This window comes from Aegilops tauschii, chromosome 1, assembly GCF_002575655.3.
Source record: "Aegilops tauschii subsp. strangulata cultivar AL8/78 chromosome 1, Aet v6.0, whole genome shotgun sequence".
Lineage (NCBI taxonomy): Eukaryota > Viridiplantae > Streptophyta > Magnoliopsida > Poales > Poaceae > Aegilops > Aegilops tauschii.
Window position 1 is genome coordinate 362,375,894 of NC_053035.3, and position 8,694 is coordinate 362,384,587.

General features: G+C 43.2%; 1 pseudogene; it reads left to right on the plus strand.

Annotated features, from left to right (window-relative positions):
- The first annotated feature begins 3,376 nt into the window (after positions 1-3,376).
- LOC109756917 (uncharacterized) lies at positions 3,377-4,401 on the plus strand (annotated as a pseudogene).
- The last annotated feature ends 4,293 nt before the right edge of the window (positions 4,402-8,694 follow it).

Genomic DNA, 8,694 nt, shown 5'->3' on the forward strand with positions numbered 1-8,694 from the left:
GATCTACAATTATAAAAATCTTCTTATAGAAGTCTAGTTCTTTCTTCTTTTAGAAAAGGAAGTCTTGCTCTCCTTTCTTGCCGCTACTTGCATTGCGAGCCAATCTTCAAACTGTTACGGAGAAGTCGTTTACTGATTAGCTGCTTGAACGTGGAAATATTTCGGCATATCTGCTCTTAGGTTAGTACAAGAACTCGACTCTACTCATGCTATAGTCGAGGATGTACTTATACTACTCTAAAGAGGGATCAATTAATGGGGTGCATTTTTCTTAGGGCAATTCTAGGCAAGACCTTGAATCACAGGGTTTGTTCCTGGCAACCTAGCATTCTTTATCTTGGCGTAGATTGGTGTGATGGGACGGATGCCGTGAAAAAGCTTTTTTCTTTGACCGGAATCAACAGGTGTGAACCCATCTAGGATGAGTCAAACATAGGGGGAAGGGCCTCCTGGCAATATCCGGCATACTAGTAATCGATTATTTGGCCTTTTGCGACCGAACAACCTATGAACAGTTGTAGCCTACATAACCTACCTACCCAGACCAAGGGAAGAAGGTATCAGATCACTGTAGTTCTAGACCCCTTTTTTCAAATAAAGGAAGTGACAACGTTTGCCCGAAGAGGTTGAATCAATAGTAAGAAGATACCACCCAGGCACAGAATCCAAAATAACAATCAGGAATAGGACTAGGAGAATGAGGTCTAATTTACGGAGTCAAGCTGTAATTGGGCTTAGTGCTCCGATTGGGCCTTAGGACTAGGACTGATAGGTACATGCCCCTTACTCAACCAATGAAGGCGGGTAGGGCTTTTCTTTCTTTTGTTTAGAATTGGCAAGAGGATGGCTGCCTCGGCTTCAAAGCTGTTAGAGAATGCGCTCTTATCACTGCAGGGACGCAAGAGAAATTCCTCGAAGGTAGTATTAAAGGGATGGGGCATTACCGGTGTTAGCGATGAAGGGATTGTTTGCAAGAGAAGGTTGCCCTGTTAAGATACGAACAGGGGGCATGCCACACATAATAGTAAAAAAAGGGCAGAGAAGAGGATTGAGGGACAGAAGGAGCTGGAGGCCAACAAGGAATAGAAGAAGTTGTTCCAATCGTAGCTCTTTTTTTTTAAAGCTTAACTCACATTTCGGGAGCGGATGCTGCTCGAGCTAAAGATATGCCCCCAACTCTTGAACAACTCTCACTTGCCTTGGCTGATAGCTTAGATGACCGACCGTTAGGCATGGTTACCAATGATTTCACAGTATATATCTTGTTTGGTGAGCCAACCGGCTTCACCCGAGGATGAAGGTAGTAGAACAAAGAGGAGCCGCATCTTTTCCTGGCCAAAGAAGAATCAAGGTCCATCTCATTAAGGCCGAACATTTAGTCTCGTTCTTGATAACAACAGGGAACATCTGGTCTTGTTTGGTTTTTCTTTCAAGGATTTTTTTCTTTCTTGCAATTCTGCGAACTTTGAATGCATCATTTCCTACATTTCTCAGAACTTATCGCGGAATCTAGGCCCACTAGGACTCGATGGGATTTCTGGTAAATCAAGCTCTCTCAGGGGTGGAAGCCAGCCCCCACTACTCGATGTTATCACTCTGCAGGATTCGACAATGGATTTTTCTTCCTCAGTCTCTTCGAACTTTTCCAATCCTGCTATTTTCCCCAAGTCTTCTTGAGTAATATGATCCCTGAGGGTCAATCCTTTCCCTTCCCCCCTTTGCCTTTTCAAATGAAAAAGAACTACCAATGCAAAAAAATGAAATGAAATGAACAATTGCTACTTATTTATTAAATTACACCGAAAAGAAAGTCTGTAAAAAACAAGAGCCAACCTAAAACTTAACTACCCCTTGCCCTCCCACTGAACCCTTCTTTCTATCCAAAAAAGGAAGAGCACACCAAAAAATAATCCAGAAAAAACTCCACAACTTACGCTCTCATTACAGCGGCACCTGTTAAAGTGGAGGCAAGAAGGAAAAGACCAAAAAGAAGGTTTTTTAATACCTCTGACGAACCGAACCAAGCAATCTGATCATCCTTGCCTGTCCCACTCTTCTGTCAACCGTTGAAAGAGCATAGCCCAGGAATGAACCATATCGATCCAAGGTTGCAAGGAAAGAACAAAGGTAAACCACACCATAGGAATCTTCTGATGAAGTCAATCAGAGAGGACGGTTAGGTTCTTTGTTGCCTCATCTGCTTAGCTTATAGAATTACACGGTTTATCACGATAGACGTTCCAATCAATCGTTGGATGATCAATACCATCGAACTATTCCATTCCACTGCTGAATGACGGAAATGGAAGCTTTTTCTTACTGATGGACTGATACTGGGAGTTCAGACCGACGGTTAGATGGTTGTTCGCTTGTGTGCTTATTTTCCTTCCCCACTCAAAAACAAGTGTTACAGAATGTTCTTCAATTCAAATAGGTATGATCCCGTCCATCCTTCCAGAGCTAGGCACCTGCTTCAGAATGAGAATCTTCGACAGAGATCGTTCCTTCAGTTTAGCAATCAATTAGAGTCATACTAACTTAGCTTGAAGCATGGCTTGCCGTTTCAGGGCTCGATGCTACTCTTGGGAACATTATTGATACATCGACTTTCAAGCATCTCGTAGTTGAGCGGTACTGCCATCAACAGTACCAAGATGGAAAGGGACTGCTGAACATGGATAGAACGAGAGTCGAACTCGCATGTCTCTCTTTTCATGTTAGTTAGGAAAGAAAGCTGATATAAATAGCTCCATGCATATTAGCGAATTGCCTCTGACTACTCTTCCCAGGCTGGTCAAACTATAGGATTCCCATTCACTTAGTAAACTTATTGGACAGACGGGTCAACCACTTGACCGAGGGGAGTAAGGTTCGTCACCACAGTGCCGATAGAAGGTCGAGTTTAAAAACAAACCGAAGACAAAGCAACGAATGAAAGGAAGGACGGCTCGCTTCACTTTACAACCAGGGCGGGTCTCACTGCCGGATCAATGCGCAGGACGCATGATCTACAAACAACAATAGAGAGAGCCAACCAAGAACGAAAGAACCTGGAAACAAACCTGCGAGCGAATACCAAACAGAGTAAGAAGGAGGAAGGGTCGAAGGCGGCTTACTAAGCGAGAAGGCTCCAAGCAATAACGCATTAGAAGGGAGCTTGCTGCTTTGCAACCTAAGCGGTATAGCTAAGCTTACTCATCAAGGGCCGATAGATAGAGTTGCTCTTGTTTCTAATGGAGAAAGATTGGAGTGAAGTTTAGTATGCTTTCTAAGATCAGAGGGGGAAAAGAATGAAGGTGTGGGCGGGAAGGAGGAGGCAAGGCCCCCTCAATGTGTATTCGACTACTCATTACGGAACCACCGACTGATCCGATTAGACTTCCCGCGGGGTAGCGCGGGGAACTTGCTGAATCAACTCCTTGGAATCGGAGGCCTGACTGAGGGTCAATCCAATGGTAACCTCAACCTAGGAATGCCTGTTTCACTTCCTTGACAGAGCCAACTGAGATGCTCTGTCTCGATGTTGACCTAACATGGATTGATTCTAAATTATGAATCAAAAATCCTGATCTCGCAAAGGATCCGCAATAGCTGTGTGTACTCGAGGACTCTTAGGGAAAGAAAAGCACTTTTCTCTCTCAGCAGTTAGACCGGCTATGGGTGGGTTGGTTATATACTGCGCCTTCCTTCTTCGAACCTTTTGGTATGTATTGCCCCCTAACTATAGATCAGATCCACCGGACCAGAAACTCAATTCCGCACTGCTGCTGAGTCGTCGGACTTATCCACCTCAGGGATTCGTGGAATTTCCATTTTTGAATTGCGTTGGGGGAAATCTACCAAAGCTAGGCAGATAGATAGACTCCTTTCCCGCTGCTAAGGGAGAGCAAGAAACTAAATCAATTGATTTTTTTTCACCAGCGCCCTTTTTTTGCGGGTACTAAGAGTCCTCTCACTACCAACCAGCAGACATCATCATCTGGCTGGGTCTTGCCGGTATCAACAACGAGAAAGAACCAAATGGAAACAACAACTAACTATGGCTCTTGGCCCAGACAACATCCTAGGCATAGGGGAGATCAAAACAAGAAGTCACGCCTAGACGACGATGCCCGTCCTGGGCTGCAGTAAGTAGATCGAGAGGTCGTTCTGCCCCTTGTCCCCGAAGATGGGTAATATTGCTCCAACTTTTTTCTAGAGGGCCTAGCTGGCGAGCGATCCCAGTCCGCGGCAGAGAACAAGACAGCAAGCGAGCGTACCTTTGTTCACTTCTTTTCCACCAAGCACAAAAGTTTAAGGAGAACTGTAGGTCGGTGGCTACCTAAGGAAACTCCGATTCGATCCACCCCCCAGCTGGGAGGCATCTACCTCATCCCAATCACAAGGAGAGGTTCACCATGATGGGGGGTCAGGTACTCTAATTCTTTGCGTTCCGGAAAGAATGAAATGCATAGGGGACCATCCTTTTTTTGCGGCATGCTCTCTGATTTACGGATTCGCAGGGGGCCGAGGGCCAGCCTTAGTTGACTGACAATGACAAAGGCTTGCGAAACAAAGTAGCGCCTTTGAAATGGAATCTTAATTAACTAGGTGCGAAGCAGCTTAGCCCCGGGGAGCTAAAGGTTATACCTTTGTAAGCGAACTGTGGTTCTTCTATGTAGGGTATTCCTCCTTTACTCTCTTAATTAACGTCGAGCTAAGTGACTTTGTGTAGCGTAGTAGAATGAAGGCTACGTACGCACCGACACTCTCTTATCCCTAAGCCTCTTCGCTAACTTGCTCGCCTACAAAAATGAGTAGGCGAGGCTAGGCAAACTCAGCCGCTGACTTTGACTGTACTGTAGTAGACTTTCTAGCCTTTTATTTTAGAACCCGTTCTCATGTTGTTTCATCCATCAAGTAGGCGAACCGTCAGGTCCTTAGTAGCGTTGACAAAGAAGAAGAGCCGGTGAAAAAAAGCTAGAATTTCCAATAGTGAGACCAGCTTGACAAGCTACCTTTCCTCTTGATATGAGGTGCGAAGAGAAACATCTTTTTTTTATGACTTCCACTTCTCGATCCCGGCCCGGAAAAGTGACCGACCCCTTGATGAATGAAAGAAAGGGTTTATGAGCCCTATCCCTGTAAGCCCACACCTGTGTAGAGTAGATCGTTCAACACCTGCGGCACAAACCCATTTTTGACCAATTTGTCCGTATATCATAGGCGACTGAACGGCCGCCCCCCGTCTTACTAGACCAACCTGCTATAATTATTCCATAAACACCTAGCGAAGATATGGCAAACAAATAAAGTAGCCCTATGTTCGGATCTGACAATACCATACCATAATCAAAAGGTACAACGACCCAAGCGACCAGACTTAACATAAATGTAGCCACTGGAGCCATTCTAAAAAGGGAGAAATTAGCACTACTTGGTGAAAATAGGTTCTTTTAGAATCAATTCCAAACCATCTGCTAGAGGTTGTAACAATCTGAACGATCCCACTACATCAGGACCCTTTCGACGTTGCACAAAAGCCATTACTTTACGTTCAGCTAGCACTAAAAAGGCTACTCCTAGTAGAAGTGGTAGAATTAAACAAAGTATTTCCGCTGGAACAGCTATGTACGTTTTCGATTTTCTATTCACTCATGATCGGGCCTGACCTGGTCGACCCGATCAAACTATTTCACTTATGATCTGGCCTAGTTGACCCAATCATGATATTGAAGGATGAGACCTTTTATCGAAAAACTCCGGATCCCGAGAAGTTTTGAAGATGGTGCTCATGTTACGTTACTTCGAATGGAATCCTCACTTGACTAAGCATAAGCGAAAAGGTGGCTGAGAGTAAGCAATCCCCTTTCCTAGTGGTTGAGTCATGATCAGAAATATTGCGAAAGAAAGTGAAATGTCCTATCGTCGTCCCAATTTGGGTAATCCACGATGTCTCCATTTTATGTATCCATCTTGACTCGTTTTCGGTGTATCGATAGTTCGTTGTATTACACTTTGAACTAACCTAGAGGCCGTGCTTAGGCGAAAATCGATATCAGTGAAGTAATCCCGAAACTCTAGAAATTGTGAAGAATTTATTCCATTTTGTTAAATATCGCGAATACAGTGGAAAAAACTCTAGAACATTCCTTTGAATGGAATTGTTCATTGGGTTCGACTTGTTGTTCGAAAAAATAGAAAGTTGTCTCTCGTATGTTATTGTAAGGTGATTCATTCATAATATTTCTTATGTGCGGTTTCAAGATGCTAAAAAAGTAGATTTGGTAATCGGCTTTTGAGCTCCATTATGTGGACTTCATGAATTTGTGAATTATGGACTTGGCGGTAGTGGTCAATACTAACTGCACCGTCTAAATGCTCCCTGACCAAGTTGCGTACTCGTCAGGGTTGAGTTGAGGGGGCAGCCCGTGCACTAATTGGGCTTCGAGGTGGCTATAGGCAAAAAAAGCTCGCTTTCTACTGAGGCCTGTTCTGTCCTAAACTGTTCTAGAATGTTATTTGTTTCATAGGAAGATTCCAAAAGCACATCGATGCCGAAAGAATCTTCGGAACCGGTGGAGAGGCTATTCTGATTGATGGCTAGACAAATAACATGACTGAGGTATGTAAATAAAACCTGTGAAATAGCTATATAATATGATCTAAATATAGAAGAATACCAAAGATAATGGATTGCAAAATAAGCTTTTTAGCTTTCTTTTTCTTTTGTGCGCGCTTTTCGCCTGCCTTCCCGACCGCGGATAGGCTACGGGGCTTTGCACTTCGGCCCCATTGTGTGAATACCACATCAAGGTGACAGGATTTGAACCTATGGCCCTTTGTACCCAAAACAGATGCACTGACCAGACTGCGCTACACCTCATTTGGAGCTGTTTTCTAACTGACTCATTGACATGAGAGATTGGATGCGATGCGCCATTCACTCGTACTACAGTGGACAAAGGTCACCGGCAAACGACCGTTCCACAATGGAACCTGGCACTACTGTTTGCCCTAAGGGCCGACCCACCTTTTCAGAGAAACAGACACGTGACATCACTATATTACGCATTTTCGAGATAAGAAAGTGGAGAATGCACTCTTCCCTTTTTTACATTTTAAACTCATGTTCATGGTCTGTTTTATTCCCAATTTTGCCCGTGTGGAAAGAAAGAAGAGAAATTGGGCCATGTTTCCCGAGAGAGACTGCCTTCTCTCAGGCCAGCAGTCTTATACTTATAGTCGACTGCTCTATGACGATCTGACCTCTTTCCTGGGCTCTGCTTGCTCGTCTACGCTCCGACCAATTCAGTCAAAATCGAAAAAATGGTGTTTCCTTGAAAAAGTCTAAGAAATAGTAGTAGTAGTAGTAGTAGTAGTAGTAGTAGTAGTAGTAGTAGTAGTAGTAGTCAAAAAGTGCACTTTTTCCATATATTTCGATTTATAGGGATCCCTATCTTTATCTCTATCCACAGAGATACCTATCTATATAGAGAGAGATTTTTCTCAAAATTGATCTAGACTATCCTCTATCCGGATAGATATGTCCCTATGAGCGACTAGGACGATCTTTTTTTATATGTTTTGGCCGCGTCCGTTTCCGCTCCGAAGAGGAAGGTTTGGATCTTTCAATCTTATGTCGTGAGGGATGTGACCTATGTTAGGTCCATAAGATACCACAGCTTTTAGTGTTCTATGATTCACCTCCGAATAATGAGTAGGTAGTTCAATCCTTTTGATTCTTATCTTCCTAGTGAACAGGGATCCGGAGCAATAGGTCGAATTACTATATAAAGAAGACTTTTCTACAAAAGGACTTATTGTTCGAGTAGGAAGATTTCGGTTTTTCTCCTTCCCTCTTTTTAATAAGAAGAAGTATTTGAAATGAAACAAATTCCTCTTCATTCTGTTGTGCTCAGCGAAGGAACTGCCTAAGCATACTTTTGCGGATCCAAACTTCTTTGTTCTTTCAAAGTCTTCTTCTTGCATATAAGAACGCAACTTTTGCAATTCCTTGGATTTGAGTAGTAAGCGGCATCCCCTCTGAGTTGTGAGTAAGCGGAACCATTCTTTTTTTGTTCTTCTCCAGATTCTGGCCGGTAGGAATTTGCCTCTTCTTTTTCCAAAAATTATAGGAATTTGCCTATGATTTTTCCAACTGATATGTCGATATAGAAAGATCTCCTTATTTCAAAACCGCGGGTTCTCGTGTCATTTTCTTTAAAATATATTAGATCACCGTGGGAAACTTTCAAATGAGTAATGGTTACCAGTCCATTATTCAAACAAACCCTTCGATGACTTATCGGCTGCCTTGCTTGAGGAAGAGTGTCACTAAAATGGAGACGAACCGGAATCACGTCCGATCTTGTTTCTTGATTGAGTAAAAAAGGGATATATGAAGTTCGTTCTCTTCCTCTATGCATCTCCCTTATGGGTAAATCCCCATAATAAAGAGACAACTTTCATGTAGTTTGTGATTTGATGTTACCGTTTAGATTTTCTCTCCGAGAAAGATTTATTTTAATGGATCTCCTCTTGTTCCTCAATCTTCGGAGAATACGACGTTGGATTAGAGAAAGTTCTCTGTTCCGAACATTTCCTGGAAGCTCTGGGCAGCTATCTTATTCCAAAGAATCTCGCTCCCTAAAAGGTTGCCGATACCATACCTCTATTGAACCCTACTGGATCCAATTGTTTAAGTGTTTAGTC